The 20,253-nt window shown below is 35.4% G+C and overlaps 1 protein-coding gene and 1 pseudogene across 1 annotated transcript in view; both read right to left on the bottom strand.

Moving 5' to 3' along the window:
- ARL6IP6 (ADP ribosylation factor like GTPase 6 interacting protein 6) overlaps positions 1–20,253 on the bottom strand; it is a 104,867-nt gene that overhangs the window by 50,655 nt on the left and 33,959 nt on the right. The window lies entirely within an intron of this gene.
- LOC112470809 lies at positions 14,512–14,631 on the bottom strand (annotated as a pseudogene).

Raw genomic sequence — 20,253 nt, 5'->3', positions numbered from 1 at the left:
CGATATATATTTTTCAAGTGAAAATATAAGTGTATCATTTTTTCTTAGTTATATAAATAACTGTCCTCTCCTGCAAAGCCCCATATTTAATTTTTTATTTGGATTTTTTTTTTATGTGTGTGTTTTTTTCCCCTAGGAAGTTTAATTTGTGCTTTACTTGAAAACTGAAGAGTTCTAATTATTGTTTGTTCAAGTTGTTCTCTCTCTCATCCAACATCTCCATTTCATTAGAGGTTAATTCTAATTGTTCCCTTTGTTTACCTCTTTCTACTATTGGGCCTGCTTAGCTGCATTGCAGTTTTTCTTCATCTGCCCATTCGGACGCTGGGGATTTTGGTGTGGCTAATACCTTAAGTGAGGATGGTCATGAAAGGTGAAAGTTCCTGTGGGCTGGTAAACTTATTCCAAATTAAATATTCTCACTTATTTGGTTATCTTGAGAACAAGGGAAAAGAAAATTATATAAGCTAGAATAAGAACATAAGAACATAACCTTGCAAATTGTCTATTTATTTTCTCTCACTAAGCACAAACTACTGCATCCAGATCAGCCAGCTCTTAGTGCTCTTGAGGACAAGGGCTTCTCTCTAAAATCTAAGTTAGTATTTAGAACATGTATTTATTCAACATTTGCTGAAAAAATGAGTAAATAGATGGGTGAATAAATGAATGATGAAGCAATTGAGAACTAAGAAGACTTTGGTCATATTCATGCAATTGATCGGTAGTCTTCAAAATTCATTTTTAGCCTAAAAACCTTTTGTTCAAACAACACTTAATGGGGAATCTAGTAAGTGAAAGAGAAGAACTACTCTGGTTGAAATGAATATAGATTACCCAGTGCATACCTCTTTGGGTGTATCTGATCACAGAGAGGTCTCCCCACAAATCCTTTTATTCTGGGGTCACAACACTGCAGTAGACAAATAAGGCTCTTGAATAATTGTCATATTTATTTCAGCTACACTTACTATCAATATCAATCAAAACAGCTGAACCACTGGATTCAATAAACTGCATCAATTATTGAGATGGATTAAGTAAATGAATGGGTCATTACTTTTATGAGCAGCCAAAGCTAGTAGTCATTAAGACAAAATGATAAAAATTTAGATCTAATGTAAAGTTGGGCAACAATTTCAAAAGAAATTTATTATATGTTTAATGCACAATTTTTAAAAGTTAATCAATTATTAAAACTTAACCAACCAGAATCCTTGACAAACTAAATTTTTCCCCACATTAATTCATTAGGAAAAATATAGACGGTAAGAAGATATGCTAAAATCAGTCAAAAATATGTATACATTGTCTATCTGTCCAACACAATTCCTAGCATTATGAAGGATAGAAAGATGTATAAAACATGGTCCTTAGAGTTAAGCTGCTTACAATTTAGCTGGGCAGAAAAAACTTACGTGTATTAAATCATCTGGAAAGAATTAAGTGTTAAATTCTATGTAATTAATTTTTTAAGCAGGTAATTTAATTATTTTAGGGCTATTCTTTGTAATACAAGCACCATTAAATAAATACAAATTTCAAAGTGAATTTTTAGAATATACTCTGGAATTAGTTAAGATTGAGTTCAATGCCTTATGGTTTTACTTATGGCTTATTACTATAAAGTAATATAACTGTACCACAAAGTATAAGTTTGAGAGCAATAACCTTGAGTCCTTATTGAATCCACAAACAACAAAGTTCATATCAATCAAGAGTTTTGGGCAAAAGCAATAGAGTGAGGCCAAATCCTAAGCACCACAACTAAAAGGTTTTATAATCAGCTCTTAACAAAACTTCAAGGAAAGAATAACTCCTACTGTAAACAAAAACATGGAATGAAAAAAGGTGTTTCTTAACTAATTTCATGAGACCTAATGATACTGATACCAAAACTATTCATGGACAATAAAAAAATTTTAGGAGAACCTCACTTATAAAATGAGGTACAAATATACCAAGTTAAATATTATCTAACTAACCTTACAATATCATGATCAAGCAGAGATTATCCCAGGAATGTAAGGTAGCTGTTCATCATTAGGAATTATATCAATAGGTTCTAGGTAAAGATGATGGATTAAACAAATGCGTTTACTTTTGTTATTTCCCGAAATCCCATTGAAATGACAATAAAGATTTTTTTTAAATTTGTTTGTTTGTCACTTTTTTTTTTTAATGCATTTACTCAGACAAGAACAGAAGGGGAGATGTAGCAACAAAATTATAGAAATTAGGAAGCAGAGGGACAAGCAGTAATTAACTTAGCATACTAGAGAATGGTAAGTTTTAAGCAAACAGTAGAAAGCTGAGAGGCAACCAGACTTATACAGAATTGCCAAAAGCCTCAGAATTAGGGGAACCAGGATCCTTTGAAGGTAGGATGCAAGTGAAACTAAGAACCAAAAGATTATTTAAGAATCCATTTAATAATTCTCTCCAATCACACAACCAAATCACTCACTCCCTAAACTGGGCATAAAACTGAAATCTTATTCTCTAAAAAGAGGAAAGAAAAGGGTTTCTAGATTGGGGAATATCATCAGGCAGAGAGAGGGTAGAATTATAGTACGGAAAAAAAATGATTAATTGAAGTCTTATATATTCAACGTTGAAATTTCTAGCCTTTTTCTTTCATTTGGGCCCAAAAGTTAGTGGATAAGCCTATATTCTTTAAGCAAGAAATGGAAGAATTCTTTTCTTCAGAATTTGACTAGCCCAAGAAGAAAGATCTAAAAATATTGATTTGGGGGTTAATTATTGAAATGGCCCAGCCAGATTACTGTAGAGAAAACCTATATATGACAAACTACACACACACACACACACACACACACACACACACACACACACTCAGAGCTCCTGGGCAGCTACTTTTTTTAAAGTACAATTCAGTGGTTTTTAGTATATTCGCAATGTTGTCCCAACACAACCACTATTTGCAAAAAATTTTCTTTACTTCAAAAAGAAATTCTATTTCCATCATGAGCCACTCCCCAGTGCCCTTTCTTCAAGCCTCTGGCAACCATTAATTTACTCTGTCTTTATGGTCCAGTTCTGGATATTTCATATGAATAGAATCATACAAATTTAAAAAGTCATGGTCTTTTTATCTGGATTATTTCACTTAGTAAACTGTTTTCAAAATCCATCCATGTTATAGCATTTATCAGTATTTCTTTTTCTTTCTTTTTCTTTTTTTTATGGCTGAATAATACTCTATTATATAGGTATACTGCATTTGCTTATCCATTCATCAGTTGATGGACATTTGGCTATTATTTGGCTATTATTAATAAGGCTATGAATATTTGTGTATGAGTTTTTGTGTGGGCATATGTCTACAATTCTCTTAGTTATATACTCTAGATGGCTTTTTACTGCCTTACTCTTCAATATGAAGAGAAAGCCAAGGGGCATCCAACATCTGAAGAAAGCTTCTGACAGAAAAGCAATAAGACAAAATAAGCAAAGGAAAAAAGCAACTTTGATGAAACAGAAGTAGAAGAAAAAGAGAAAAGAAAAAAAAAACTCTTATGGAGAGCTTAAGGGAGAAAAGAGAAAACAACATTACATATATTTGATAAAAACAGGATGCTATTTAAAGAAAAAACAGATAATTTTAAAAAACTGAACATTAAAATTATGATGGGAAAATTTTTTTAAAGCTTAATTGGAGTTTTGGAAGATAAAATAAGGAAATTTTCCCAAACATAGAGCCAAAAGACAAAGAGATGCTAAACAGAAAATATAAGATAATTGGAGAACTGAACCAGAAGAGATAATATGCAAATAATAAGGATTCTACAAAGACCAGAGAACACAGAAGCAAGTGATAATATGCAAATAATAAGGATTCTACAAAGACCACAGAAGCAAGAAGTCAAGAAGGTTTTCCAAAACTAAAAGATACATTTGCAGATTATTCAAGAAGGTTTTCCAAAACTAAAAGATACATTTGCAGATTGAAAAGTCCTACTTAGTACTCATCAAAATGGGAGGAATTTTAAAAAAAAGTAGTTTAACACTAAACACATACCAGGAAATTTCAGAACACTGGCAACAAGAAGAAAACCCTATATGCTTTTAGAATGGAGAGTGGGGCACTGATAAAATGTAAAGGTGCAGGACTCAGAAAGGCTTTAAAGTTTTTCATATCAACACTAGAATCTAGAAAATAAAGGAACAAAACCTTCATTCAAAGTTCTGAGAAAAAGAAATAATCTTCTCTCTTTAGTCAGGTTATTAATTGGTGTGAGAGTAGGATGTAGACCTTTTTATACATGCATGTTCTAAAATATAATTACCTCCAAGCATCCTTTCTCAAGAAGTTACTAGAAAATGCGGTCTACCAAAGTGATGGAATAAAAAAGGGGCGGGAGGCGGGCAGAAATGGGGAAATTCAACCAAAGAGACATGCAAAGGGAATCCCCACAATGATGAGGAGGAGAGATTCCAAGATGACAATTGTATCCCAGGCAAAGAGAATACCCAGTAGAGACTGAAGCAAGTCCGATGGCTCCAGGAGATATTTCTTTACAAAGACAGACAGAATGTCTGCTGAATCAGAATATGTTGAGAGACTGAAGTTGAATTAGATATAAATACATAGAAACTAAGCAAAAAATTAAGGTAATTATGAGCTCTGGGGAATAATTATGTTTCTCTGGTGGAGCTATGACTGATATAGATTTTGGTACCTATAATGCTTCTAGAGAAACAGAACCTTAAGGATGAGTTTTCTGAATTGGTTCAAGGTTTTTTTTTAATTGGGTCTCTAATCTGATTAGGTTTAAAATACCAAAGAATATCCAGTAGTAAAGAGGATATTTGTAGTTTTAATGTGCTGTGGCACTAGAGATATGCAAAATATCACCATTGGCTACTCCTAATCGAATATCTATAAAAGTTGAGATTCTAGGTGACTATGTAGTTGATACCTTAGAACATGTTAATCGAACTAAAGAGAATACTAATATTTGTTCATTGCTCCTATCTTCACAGGAGAAAGTGGGCAAAGAAAAGGATGAGCTCAGAGCTCTAAATTCCCAGCTCAAGCTCTGTATAAATGACCTGAAAGTCTCTATATATCTGACTTCAAAGAAACCTTTATTTCTTTTAGCTACAAGACTAAGATTTCTGAAAACCAAACCCAGAATTTCATCCCACAGGTGGCTTGATTACAAATGCAAATTGAACTTCCAACCTCACCACGTATTTTAAAGTGAAGGCATCATTTGGGAAGGAAGAGGATCCTGATCATTGTAATGGGGACATTTGGGAAGATTCCAATGAAACTAGAGAAATAGAACCTGTAAATCTGCCAGTAGAAGCAGTCCTTCCACCCTGTCTGTGTAGGTTCACCCTGGTTTGCCTGAAGAACCTATAATGGCCTCTCCTGAAGTAGTTGCCTTGCCAGACACTTCTGATGTTCTCTCCAGGACCTAGCATTGTCACTCCCTTTGCTTCTAAAACAAGACTCAAGACTCAACAAGCCTTAAAGAGTGATACATAAATATAATCCAAAAGTAATTTCTCTACACCAGAAAAGAAGTGCATGAATTTTCCAGTTCATAGAGACAAAAATCTGGAATGTGAATATAAAGGGTGAGGGAGAATGGTGGAGGGAGTATGAAGCTAGATTAGGACAAATTTATTCATATGGGCCCCTTAAGTAGAGATTCTAGATTCAATGATTTAGTTTGAGGGGTCAGAAAGAGCTCTGACAGTTGCTTCATTGACTGAAACATGGACCAAATATATACTAACAGAATTCAAAATGCCAGAACCGCCCTGGTATACTATAGAGAAAGGAATCAAAAGGCTTAGGGAGATTGGGATGGTTGAGTGGATTTGTCATATAAAACCTGCTCATCCACACTGGGAGAGTCCAAAATAAAATTTTAATAATCCAGTGGATAGAATGACCCGTTTTGTGCCTACTAGTCATCCTCTTTCCCCAGTCACTGCTGTCATTGTCAATGGGTTCATGAACAAAGTGACCATTCTGACAGGGTTGGAGGTTAGGCACAAGTTCAGCAGTATGAACTTTCCACTCACCAAAGGTGACTTGGCTATAACAACTGCTGAGTCCCTAATCTGCCAGCAGCAGACACTAACACCAAGTCCTTAATATGGCATCATTCCCTAGGGTGATTAGTTAGTTAACTGTTGGCAGATTGATTACATTTAACCACTTCCATCATTAAAGGGGCAGCATTTTGTTCTTACTGGAATAGACACTTAGTTTTGATACAAACTTGTCTTCCCTGTACAGATTGCTTTTTCCAAAACTACTTATAGAATGTCTTATCCACCATCATGGTATTCTGCACAGCATTATTTCTAATCAAGATGCTCAATCCACAGCAAATAAAATGGGTCATTGGGCCCATACTCGTGTAATTCACTAGCCCTGCCCCATTTTCCAACACCCTGAAGCAGCTGTCTTGATAGAATAGTGGAATGGCTTTTTAAAGACTCAGTTACAGTGTGCCAGCGAGGTGGCAATACTTTGCAAGGCAGGAGCAAAGATTCTCCTGGAGGCTGTATATGCTCTGAATCAGCATGTAACATATGGTGCTGTTCCTCCCATAGCCAAGATTCATGGGTCCAGGAATCAAGGGATGGAAATGGGAGTGGCACCACTCACTATTATCCCTAGTGGTCCACATCTATAATCAGTTTTTACTTCCTGTTCCTGTGACCTTATGTACTCCTGGCCTAAAGATCTTAGTCTCAATGAAAAGAATGCTTCTACCAGGAGACCTAAAAATGATTTCATTGAACTAGAAGTTAAGACTGCCACCCAGCCACTTTAGGCTCCCCATGCTTCTCAATCAACAGGCAAAGAAAGTTGTTAACTATACTAGCTGTTATGATTGATCCAGGTACCAAAGGGTTACTAGGCTGCTACCATACAAAGAGGTAAGAAAGAATCTGGCTAGATAGAATACAGCAGATCCCTTAGGGAATCTCATAGTACTAATGTCAATGGAAAAACTACAACAACCCAATTCAAACAGGACTTCTAATGGCCCAAACCTTCAGGAGTGAATGTTCAGGTCACCTGACCAGGCAAAGAAGCACAACTACCTGAGGTGCTTGCTGAGGACAAAATGAATATGGAATGGATAGTGGAAGGAGGTGATTATAAATTTCAGCCCAAACCATGTGACTACTGCTGAAATAAGGACTGTAATAATTAAGAGTATTATACATACTCTTAATAATTAAGAGTATATACACACATATATGTATATATGTATATATATATGTATATACATCTATATCATATCATTTTAGTCCCTCTGACACTTTATCCTGAGGACACCCAATGACTTCAGGCAGATGGATAATATATATATGTATATATACACATATATGTATATATGTGTATATATATATATGTATATACATCTATATCATATCATTTTAGTCCCTCTGTTATCCCTTTATTGTCTAACATAATATGTGTTAATACTAGTTAACTATATCATAATTATATTTAAGTTACAGAATATCAAGGAGAAGAATGAGTTCAGTCAAGGACTTTGCATCCTCATCTAGGGATAAAGTTAGTACATTTTAACTTGTATGCAGGCTAGCTGAATCATGTTAGGCAGAAGTGTGGCCCTGTTGTTGTCTATATTTGGAGATTAAGTATCATTTAAGGAGATGTGTATGGGTGCCAGATTGAGAAAGGGTGGACCGTGATATCAGTTTAATGTGTCAACTTGTCTAGACTACAGTAGTACCCAGTTATTTAAACGAACATTAATCTAGGTATTTCTGTAAAGGTATTTGGTAGATGTGATTAACATCTCTAATCAGTTGACTTTAAATAAAGGAGATTATCTTTGACAATTTGAGTGGGCCTAATCCAATCAGTTGAAAGTCCTGAAGAGCAACACTGAGGTTTCCCTGAGAAGAAATTTCATTTATGAAATGCAGTGTCAGCTTCTGCCTAAGAGTTTATAGCTTGCCCTTCCTGATACCTTGCCCAATGGATTTGAACTTGCCTAGTCAGCTTCCACAGTGGCATAAACCAATCACTTACAATAAATATCAATCTCTTTCTTGATAGATAGATAGATAGATAGATAGAGCTAGAGATAGATAGATATAAATTATAGATAAATAATATATTTATATAATTCTGTAATAGTATAGAATAATATATATAGATTTATTACAAGGAATAGAATATTGTAGGATATCTCTATATCTATTTATATCATCTTAGAAATAGAATATTGAAAGATATCTTTATACCTATTTCTGTCTGCCTGCCTGCCTGCCTGCCTGTCTGTCTATCTGTCTGTCTGTCTACCTATCTATCTATCCATTCGTCTATCTTCTACTGGTTTTGTTTCTATCTCCTATTTGCTCTTTCTCTGTTGGTATCCAGATACAGTGTCTTTTAAAGAGATTTTCGCAGTCTTTGAGATCAATTTGCAGGTAGTGATCTGAGAGAAATGTTTGTTCTTTGATTGCTACAAGTTTGCTTCATATGTTTGTGTTATAAAAAAGGTAACTTTTTTTTTTAAAGTGCAGGGCCACTGTTTCAAAACAAAGGAGGGCTACCAGTAAATGACAAGGCTATTAAATTATATATTTTTTCAGCCTCTTTTATTACTGAGAAGACAGGAAAACATTTTAAATTTATTGGCAAAGTCCTTTTAAAACACATAGAAATTATTTCTCAATTCCTTGAAGAAATACTTCTTTATGTTATAGATATCTTTTTAATTTCAAAAATACCAGAAAACCTCATACCTATGGGCACTTAAAATCCCACTGTTCTTAAAAAAAAAAAAAAAAAATGCTGTATAGGGTTATGAGAGACTCCTTCAGCTTGCTCCAATATACTTTCCACTGATACCCCATTTTGCAGAAATTCTTCAAAATGTTTAATGTGCTTATATGTACACACACACATTCATTTTAAAATAAAATACATTAAAATAAATTACAAACACCTAATGGCATTGTCATGAATAATTTCTTAAGTATGTAAATATATATTTAATCTACTCTTTGAAAGTTAGACCCATATGCCTTATAAGGATATTACATAAATTAACCATTAATAGAACCAATCTCTTTTATTCATTTTTATATCACTGAACCAAAGCGCAGTACCCAATACATAGTAAGCCCACAATAAATACCTGTTTACTAAATGGAGAGCAATAAATATGTGTCTCTCTTTTCTGACAGTGGTAATCCTGTGCAGTCTCATTTAAAACTGTCCGATGTTGCTGAAAAACAATCCTAACTCAGCTCTTCTATCATGGCTATGACCCCCAACCTCATAAAAGCATTACAAAAATCAAGTCTGTCTCAATGGGATCAATTTTTTTTTTCATTGTTATTAAAGCATAACTTCCCCTAGAACACGAAACAGTAGAGATAATTTAATGGAGGTAAAAAGACAAGAATTGAACTATGAATATGTTGTATGGTAGACTGAAATGATGAATAGTGGGGATGGTTCATATAAACTTTGTGTTGCCTTTATTGAATAAAATTGATATCCCTTATCTTTAATTCAAAAAGCAAATAAAAGAAACAGTTATGTGTCTCTTAAAAAAAAGAAAAAGAAAAGAAATACTACCACCAGAATGTTTTATTAATTTAGCTTTTGCTTCTTATTTCCCCTGGGCTATGAGCCTCTGCAGCAGTGCTTCTAACCTTCTCTGCTCATTGGATCACCTGGAGAGACTTAAAACGCATTTATGTCTGGTTCTACCCCTAGAGATTCTGATTTAGTTGACCTGAGGCATGCCTTTAGCTTTGGACATTTTTGAAGGTCCCCAGATGATTCCAATGTAGAGCCAAGGTTGAGAAGCACTCCTCTACAAAAGAGAAGCTGAAGTAGTGCTGCCAGCCCTCAGAGGATTGCCTAACCACCATATCTCTAGTAGAAGGGACGTTTCAAAGAAGACAGAGGAGCATGAAGGAGAAGAAAATTAAATCTGTATCACACAGTAGGAATGAAACAAGCAGGGACACTCAACACAACTTAAACCTGGCCTATGGCTCTCAAATGGAGTGAGAATCATTGACACTGAGGAATATTCTCACATTCTCATATTCCCTCTCCTCTCTCTCCTTTCCTCTCTGTCTCTCTGTCTCTCTCATGAAAATAAGGAATTGTGCCTGTCTTAGGCTGCTCTAACAAATACCATAGACTGGGTATTTAAACAAGATCAGGAGGCTGGCAGATTCATCATCTAGGGAGAGCTCTCTTTTTCATTTGCAGACCATCTTCGCCTTGTATTCTCACATGACCGAGAGAGTTCTGATCTTTCTCTTCTTATAAAGACACATTAATCCCATCATGGGGGCCACACCCTCATGACCTAAGCCTAATTACTTCCCAAAGACCCTACCTCCTAAAAGTATCATGTTGGGATTCGGGCTTCCAAATACGAAGTTGGGGACACAACATGCAGTCTATATTAGCCATAATCTCAGAGTTTTATATATTGGCATTGTGGCAGTCCTAAAGGTATGCCATTCAGATCTTCCTTCAAGATAGAACCTGCTATAAGAGTTGCAGTTAGCTGATTCCCACCAGTTAACTTTGGGGTCCACAGCACAGATTACGCTGACACTATGCTCTTCCTGGGCTGCTCCTAACTAATGACACAGCGAGGGTACTAGTCAGGCTGTTGGTGGGTACTATTCAGGCCATTCATGACCACACAGGACTCTTCTAATGGGCAATCTTTGTTTTGGGCATCCCTGAGACTTTGTCACAGCTGTGCTACATTCTACAACACAGGATGGTTCCTCAAAAATCACCTAGGCTTACAAATATTCTTCCTAGCTCAGAAACTTCTGATTCAAATGATTTGCTGAATGTCACATGGCTCCTATTGACAGACCAGAATTAGCAACAGGTTTCACAACCAACGATCAAATGCTTTTTCTACCAAAATAGTAGAGTCAAAATAACGGTGACTTCATTAGAAAATAAAAAAGTAAAAGTAATAAAAACAAAAATACAATAATTTACACTGGGTAAGAACATTGAAAGCTCTCAGGGGACTCTCTAACAAGGTATACCCACAAAATATTTATAACAGGCAAAGCAAACAAAGCGTCAGGAGCAAGAAAGCAAAGGAAAACACTAGGAATGTCCAGAACATGCAGGTACAGTTCAGGTCCTCTCTCAGTCAGGCAGACATACTCCATCTTCAGAATGTGTGTGTGAGAGATCTCAGTCTCAGGAAGGCCAACTTGAGTGGTTTAAACAGTGTCCCCACAAAATTTATGTCCACCCATAACCTCAGAATATAACCTTATTTGGAAATAGAGTTTCTGCAGGTATAATTAAGGTGAAGATTGAGATGAGATCATTCTGTATTAGGGCGGATCCAATATCCAGTGAAAATATCTTTATAAGAGACAGAAAAGGACACATAGAAGTGAAGAGATTGTAGTGATGCATCTACAAGCCAAAGAATGCCAGGAACCACTAGACGCTGGAGGAGGAAAGGAAGAACTTTCTCCATGAGCCTTCGGAGGCAGTGCAGCCTTGACAAGACTTTGATTTTGGACTTCTGGCCTTCAGAGCTGTGAGAGAATAGATTTCTGTTATTGTAAGCCATCCAGTTTTTGGTAAGATGTTACACTAGCCCTAGGAAACTAATATATTATATACTTAAGATCTTTTACACTGGTCACAGGGCAAACACCAGGCTGTGTAAATAAATATAAAAATCAAAACCTTCAATATGTATGTTTGCAGTAAACAATATAGAGAAGCTGATATAGAACATGCCTAGGACTTTTTTGAGCTCCGAAGAGCACTTTACATTATAAATCACTAGCCAGTACATTCTATTCCCATGCTGGTCAAGGGTCAGTACCATAGCTCCAGGTGGCTGGAGAGATAAGCACAGAGCTACCACAGAACAGTTGCATGCACTCAATTACCTAGCCAGAGAATTATTCTAGGCTCCTATGGTGAGAATATAAAGGAAGAATCAATCTAACCTCAACCTGGGTTTATACTCTGTTGTTTAGTGATTATCAAATAAAATTTCTTCTCATCTTTAATTTCTTCCTCCATAGAATGAGGTTAAATTAAATTACCTTCCAGTGCTAGCATTTTCTAATTGAGGACTTGTGGGCAGGTGTATATGGGTCAAGCAGAGCTTGTCACTTGGGGGAAAGGTGGTTTAACACTTATGTAGGTCCCAGGAAGAGGAGAGTAACTGTATCTTTTGACAAATTTTCAGTTAATTCTTGTATCAGCATCCCTAAGACCACCCTCAGGCTTGGTGATTTGCTAGAAAGACTCGTGGGACTCAAATGCTATTATACACACAGTTACAGCTTATTACAGTGAAAAGATACAGGTAGAAATCAATAAAAGGAAAAGGTACAAGTGGTCAAGTCCAAGAGAAATTAGGCATGAGCTTCCAGGTGTCCCCTCCCAATGGATCACATGCTTAATTCTCTCAACACATATGACAATATATGTGAAGTGTTGCCAACCAGGAAAGCTTATTTTAGCCTTGGTGCCCAGAGTCTTATTGGGGATCAGTTATATATGCATGCAGTGCCTGTGCGAGTGACCTCAACTACTCAGATTCCAGGCCTTACCACTCCTGAACAAAAATAAGTATTTACCATAAATTGCATCATCAGGATGAATTTACCTTGTCAGACTAGTACAACATGGTCCAAGGCCTCAGGCATACAAAACATTCTTATCAGGGGGAATATTCCAAGGGCTTTAAGGTATTTTAGCCTTTGTTTCTGAGAGATTCCATAGCATCCAATATAATAAAGTAGCCTAAGTGTATTTCTTTTACCTGCACCTTAAGTTAACAGATACTTTAATGTTTTTAATAAATTACTGGTGTCTTGCAATCTAGAGGTAAAGATATCTAAATTATGTTGTTTTTAAAGGTAAAATCTTAAATATAATTGAGCACTTTTAACTAGAAGTGTTTTTTGTTTCTTTTTTTTAGATCAGGAATTCAGTCATGTCACCTGTTCAGCCCCTTAAGAGTATTGTATCAAACCCATAAAATATAAGATTTTTCCTGTTTTATTTCGTCTTTGATAAAACCAGGATTATACAGTATAGTTTTGTAATTTAGCTTTCACTTAGAGCTATATCATAGATATTTTCATTTTCCATGCCTATAGATCTACCTCATTCTTCTTAACAACTAATATTCCACTGTGTGGATCAACAAAACATATTTAATCTTCTGTGGTCATTTAGGTTGTTTTCTACTGTTTGTTATTTAAAATTTTTTTTCTATTAATATCCCTGGAAACATGTGTAAGTAGAGCCATAGGATTTGATTCTATGTATCTTTCAGAGATACATACTATTTTCTGACAATATACGAGCAACCCTGATTGCTATATAGGAAAGACACCCTTTCTCTTATTTGTGTCCCTAAGGAAATATTTAGTATGTGCTAAAGAATTTAACATAGAATATCTTATTTAATCCTCACAAGAACTATAAATAGCTAATTACTATACCTGTTTTTTTAATCTTGTTGTTTTTCTAATTATGAAATAATATACATCTATAGGATATTTAGAAAAGGTAGAAATCCATAAAAAATAAAATACACACCTATAATTTAACTGCTCCAAGTCAACCTCTGAAAATATTTCAATGATTCTCCTTCATATTCTCTCTCTCTGCAGTTATTTTACATAGCTGAAATGCATCTTTATACAATTCTGTATCCTGCTTTTTAAGATTATAACATTTCTTATGTTACTCTTCTTGACAGTTAACTTTCGAAAAGTGCTTCATAATATTCCATTATGTTTCTGTACATATGCTATTAGTCTTTCAAATAGCTATGCTATTTGCTTCCATTATTTCCTGTTATAACAAATTATTTGCTGCGAGGGACATCTTTGATATATAGATGTTTTTTTCTGTATTTTACATTACTTTTTCATGATGAAGGCCAAGAAATAAAATTAGAAGTTCAATTGTATTAACCAATGTTACCCCAATAAACTTAATTTAAAAAAATTTAAAAAATTAGAAGTTCAAAGTTCTTAATGCATATTGACAATTGAATGTTTCATTAGTCATTAAATTGTCCTTATCAAGCTTTCAGGTATTCAACCAGGAAGGATCATGTCCTCAACTATAGTTTTAGAACTCCTATACCTGCCTCTAGCTTCATTGTATCAACATCGGCCATTTACTACACATTTTTCCTTCTTCCTATATTATCAGAAAAAATCCTTAATATAGAAATATATGAATAAATATAATACTTTATAATAAGAGTTTTTCTATAATATACTTTCAAAATTTGTCCTTTAGTTTCTGTTTGTATTCCATAGGGAAGGGTCATATTCTTATGATACCTACATCTTAAAGATTTCTTCTTTATTTTATTATTTTATTTGTTTTTTTTTTTTAGGCAAGGCAACCCTTGGTTGACCTCACAGATTGCAAGGACCTTATCAGTTCACAATCTCTTATTTTTTTATTTCTTATGCCTACAGCACGTGGTCTTCCCTAGGTGCTCTCCCATCCAAGTACTAACCAGGCCCGACCCTGCTTAGCTTCTGAGATCAGACGGACTCAGCTTTGTTCAGGGTAGCATGGCCATAGACAAGATTTTTTTTTTAAACATTAAGAAATTTCTAATTGTTTAAGATTTTTATTTTAGGGTTGGAGGTCTATTGATCTGCTTGTTTTGGGCAGCAATAAGTCACCAAAATTATTCAAATTTCCTTTTGAGGGTTTTTTTTTTCTAAAAAACTGCTTTATGCATGTTTATCATACTAAAATAAGCTTTTAAAAAAACTGACCCTATTTCTGATACACTTCAACAAAGTAAAAATTCATTTCTTTTGAAGAAAGAGAAATAGGAACTAGTAATGATTTTTATTTACAAAATGCACTTCCATGATTCTTTTTGTTTGTGGACTTCTACCTGCCATTAGAATAGGTATAAAAATTAATCAAGAAAGGTTTTTAAGAAACATTTTCTGAGACTCGCTCTAGTAGATCCTTCAGTTTAAAACAATTTATTCTATCAATTTTCTAAAATGTTTCTTTCTGGATGCCTATGTGATACTGAAAAGCATGATTCTCATTTTTGTTTTTCTAAACCTGAGTACAAATAGAAATTTGCTCAATCTGAAAGTTCAATTTTATATAAAAACTGATATAGAATAAGTGTCATGCACTCTATATTTTATATCAATAGGAACTTGTAACATCCAGCATTGCAAGTATTAGTTGTATTTAATGCAAAATAGAAAATTATACTCTCATTACACTTTTATATACAGCATACTGACTTTCATCTTAAGCAGATTTGTACAGTACTAAGAATTATAAATGATTATACCTGGCCTAGTGTACTTATAAGATACACAAGATTTGAAGTCATTTATTCCAAAATTATTATTCATTTTTTCTCATACCACTTTGTAAATCTACACATAGATTAAGTGTTCAATAAATGTCATAAACAATTACTGAGTGCCTGCTGTAAGCTTCGGCCTAGGTATTGTGAGCATTAATAAAAGAATCTAAAAAGACTCTTTAGGAAGACAAGTCATTATAAAATAATAAGGCTGGATAGCATCTGACATTTTCAGAAATTAGTAGTAAAGAAATAAGTCCAAGTGGCAGAAATCACAGTGGAACAAAGTCTTTTCAAGTGTGTGGACAGGTAGAGGTGGAAAGTTGATAAATGCTGAATTCTTGGTTCTTTGTTTTAAATATCAAAATCTAACTTTAGCTAGCTAAGAAGAAAATAATTGTATTATAAGGTTAGGGAGTAGCTCACAAAATTGAAGAAAATGTCAGAAAACCAAGATCATAAAATGACAGAAAGCTTAGTAGCAGAGATTATAGCTAAGGTTATGATTCAGTCTGATTAGGATTCTATTACTGGCCCAATCATCACTGAACACTCCTAGAAACTATTGCCACTGCCATGGAATGGCACAGCTATAAATGAATTTTAAGCTTTCTGTTAGCTATTGCCATTCATTCACAGCTCAAAACTTGAGGAGAAGTATACAATTGGTGGCACCAAGTTTACATACTACCAATAGGTCTGGGAGAAAGAAAGTATCTAACCTCTTAGCCTTATCTAATGCTACAAAGAGGCTTGCCACCCACACTCACTCACATAACAAGGAAGACTCACAAAATAAAAATACATTTTGGGGTCCGAGCAGTCAAAAAATGACAAAATACCCACTAGAGTCCACTCCTTTGTCCACCCAATATACACATATACATTACTTCCCGTGATTACACTACTTTAAAAAAATCATCCCACCTATGATAGCACAACCATTTCTCATTCAGTTGAGAATACACAGACCCTTACGCACAGACAATCGAACGTCTTATAGGTTACTGTATTCAGTTCCATAACCAGGATTTCAGAGAAATGTCAATTCTCCCCAAATTACTTAGTAATCCAACCATAATATTCTGCAATCTATACATTACACTGTAGTTAGCCAATGTAAAAAAAAAAAAAAAATCCAACATGAAATGAGAAAAAACAGAGGAAAAAAATATAAAGGAATTAAAATATACACCTGTCATAGAAAGGAAATAAATATGTGGAGGCTATAGCTCTTTATTTTTAAAACTGGTCAGAAGACCTTAGCTAGTATGTATGACTTATTTTGTCCAATATCTATTCCACGTTCCCTCGACTTTCAGGTAGAACTCTTAACAGGTATAGGTTTTTTTACCCAGTGAGGTAACCAAAGCCTCATTCCTGAGGGCTCTGAGCTCCTGCCAGCATAAATTTGTAATATTCCACTAGCAGAATATGAGAGTCTAACAAGGAAGCAACTCAAGGCCTCCCAGGTTTTGTTCACACTCCTGGCTCCCATTGTATAGCTATAATTCAATTTCCCCTTGGTGCATTACCAATTACTCCAGTCAGTACCTTAATATTGATTTTGTCTCTGTGCCCAGTTCTCTAAGGAACTTGAAATGGCCAAATGTGGCCTCAGCTTCTAATTCCACAATAGCATTGTTGTATATACCTTTGTGGAAACATTTCTCCCTAGAGTACAAAAACAGGCAGCATAAGGAGACGGGAAGAAAGTGTTTCAAGACTGGATTTTTCTCATGAACTGAATTCTTTGAGCAGAAGTAATATATTTAACGACATACAAGGCCACAGTAGTTAATGACTTATCTGTAACAGACCTTGCCACACAATGGCCACAGAGACAAGTCCTCTTAGACTAGCAACTTTCTCGTGAGAAAATGAACACCTGATCTTGGAACTCCAGGTAACCCCGCGCCCCCCAGCTGTCCATTCTGAACAAGATTTACCTTATTCATCTACTCATGAATGTACAGGGTTTCTCAACCTTGGCACTATTACCGTTTGGCTGTTATTCTTTCTTGCGGGAGGAGATGTTCTGGGCATTGTAGATGTTTAGCAGCATCCCCAGCCTCTACCAACTAGTTGCTGGTAGACTCTCCCAATTGTGACAATCGAAAATATCTCTAAACAGTGCTACATATTTAGTTGAATTGCTAAAATTTGCCTCTGGGAGGCAAAGCTGCCCTTAGTTGAGCACCACTGGCAGGCACGTCCTTTGAATTCCATCATCCAGAAGTGACCTGAGTCAGTCTTAAAGTCTTGAGTAAATTGTACGATAACATTCCCAGTATGCTTTCTTCTGTCACGTTGCCTCTTTTCATTCAACCTACAACTATTGCCTCATGAGAGTTCCCTATGAATAACTGACTGATGTTGGAGGAAAAAACTCAAGCTTGACTTATAGGTGTTCTGTGTATTATGTTACTACTAGCCCAGAATGAGGTGGTGGGGGCATTAAACCTCCTGTTTATGGGTGGCAGTGAGGGACAGGAATGGAAAATCTTCCTAGGGAGGAATTCAGGCAGTTCATATTGTTGTCTCCTTGGCCTGAAGAGATATGTATGAAATAAGGGTTATGTATATTCATGGAGAGTGAACTAGCAGTTGGCTGGATTGTCAGGGGCTTGGGAAAGGATTGATGCTAATTTAAGAAAGGTTAGGAAGGGCCTGAGCCTCTTAAAATGGATCCAGAATGTGAAAGTATTTCTGAGCTATGTTAATACTCACAGCAAAGTCCTCAGTATGAAAGAAATTCTGAATAATCAGGTAGACAAGGTAACCTATTTTGTAGATGTTAGTCTCCTTCTGTCAAGACAGTGCTTAATGGGAGCATAAAGAAAGTTCCAGGATGGCAAGGATGGCGTCTGTCTCCCCTCCCCCATCCTCTCTGGCTTTTCCCTCTCTCTTTGCCAAGAGCTCTACTTATAGTATCATATCTTGGGGGTTCAGCCAGCTACCAACCACTTGCATTAGAAGGGGCAACATTTTAGCAGTTTTGTTCTCATTGGCTGACATATTATAATCTTAGATTTGCTTTTCTTGTCTGTGATACTTCTAACAGCACCACTATTTATGGATTTACTGAATAATTTATAATACACTATCAGAGATTCCCATACAACATTTCTCTGGCCAAGGAACTTACTACACATAAGTTAGATAATGTGCTTAATTCTTGTTTTATTAACATCTCCCTCTTATGCACCTCTCTCTTATCTACTGCTGTTTTCGAATAATCTACTAAATAATCTACTAAAAACTTAGTTATGAAGCTAGCTGAGAGAAAACACAGTTGGGGTCTCTCTGGATGCAGTGTATATTTTTATCCCACAACTGATTTTTGATGTTATTTCTCCCATTCTGATATCACATAGGTCCAAGAACGAAGAGGCCTCTCACTATTACACCCAATTACTCATTCATAAAGTTTTTGCTCTTTGTTCCTATGACTCTGGGCTCTGTTTTTAAAGGTTTTACTACTTAAGGAAGGAGTACAAAAGAAATTAGTTCAAAAGAATTGGAAGTTCAAACTACTACCTGGTAATTTTAGATTCTTATGCCACCAGGTAATCAGACAAAAATTTTTTTAAAAAAAAAGAGGGCTGCTATGTTAATTGGGGTGTTTTAACCTTTTAATACAGTTGCTATAATGAGAGCAGGGAAGAGTATACAGGGAAAACTGAAGATTCTCTGGAGTGTATTCTTGTACTACCACGTATGGTGGCAAAAGAATCAACAAGAGCTTAGACCTATCAGAAATAAATTTGGTCACTATCACAGAAGAAAACTAATTTGGCGAGGTACAGCCAGAAGAAAAATAAAAGAATAGATGCAGAGGAAGGAAGGTCTCATGACCAGGCACTTAAATAAGACAGTATCTTCTACCTGTATTCTCTTGCTGTTACATATAACATGCACTTTAACCAATTTCCCATCTCTTCCCTGTCATTTGTTAATAAGTATGAAAATAACTATTTAGTGTAATTTGCAGACTATCAGTGAGAGAATGTGGCAAAACAATAAGAATGGACGTAATCTGAAGGTCTTGGCCTTGGCGATGGATATAATAATAAACAGATGTGTTGTTAGGTATAAGTATTTTTTGAAGTTTAAATATGAATAGTGTATTTGTGAAAACTAAATAGCCAAGAATGAATTATAGTGAGTATCTATCTTTACTGGTTGCTTGATATACATTCACCCATCCCAAAAGAATTCCAGATGTTGCTTTCAATTACAGAAGCCAAAAGGAGTAGGCACATGACCTAATCTTGGCCACTCTATCCAAGGACTCAACCTTCAACTGATCTTGCAAAGAACAAAAACAAATGACCGAACAAATGACCGGAAGGATTCATTATATCATCCCACTATCAGTCCCTTTGCTTCCTCCTCTTTGACCCTCTAGTATTTTGGTTCCTGCCTACCAGTTCTAAAAGACACTGGATATCCTTTCAATCAATTCCCTTTTCCTGAAGTTAGACCTGTTCTGTTGCTTGCAAAATAGGGCCATGATATAATTAAGAAAATAGGCAGAAATGGGAGAACAGACAAATATAGAAAATCTCTTTTAAAATCTGTTTTTACAGCTGTCTTATATTTTCAAAGAACTCACTTTTGGTATTGGATATTGTTACAGACTGCATGTCTGTGTTGCACCACCCCCTTAATTAATTTGTTGAAACTCTAACTCCTAATAGGATAGTATTTGGAGGTAAGGCCTTTGGGAGGTAATTAGATCAAGAGGGTGGAGCCCCCATGATGGGATTAGAATCTTTATAAGAGGAAGCAGCCTTCTCTCTCCCCACCAAGTGAGGATACGATGAGAAGACAGCTGTGAGTTAACCAGGTAGAGGGT

Source organism: Pteropus alecto, unplaced genomic scaffold, assembly GCF_000325575.1.
Source record: "Pteropus alecto unplaced genomic scaffold, ASM32557v1 scaffold3, whole genome shotgun sequence".
In the NCBI taxonomy this organism is placed as follows: domain Eukaryota; kingdom Metazoa; phylum Chordata; class Mammalia; order Chiroptera; family Pteropodidae; genus Pteropus; species Pteropus alecto.
The sequence above is the reverse complement of the archived record's forward strand: the minus strand, read 5'-3'. Positions and strand labels throughout refer to the sequence as shown.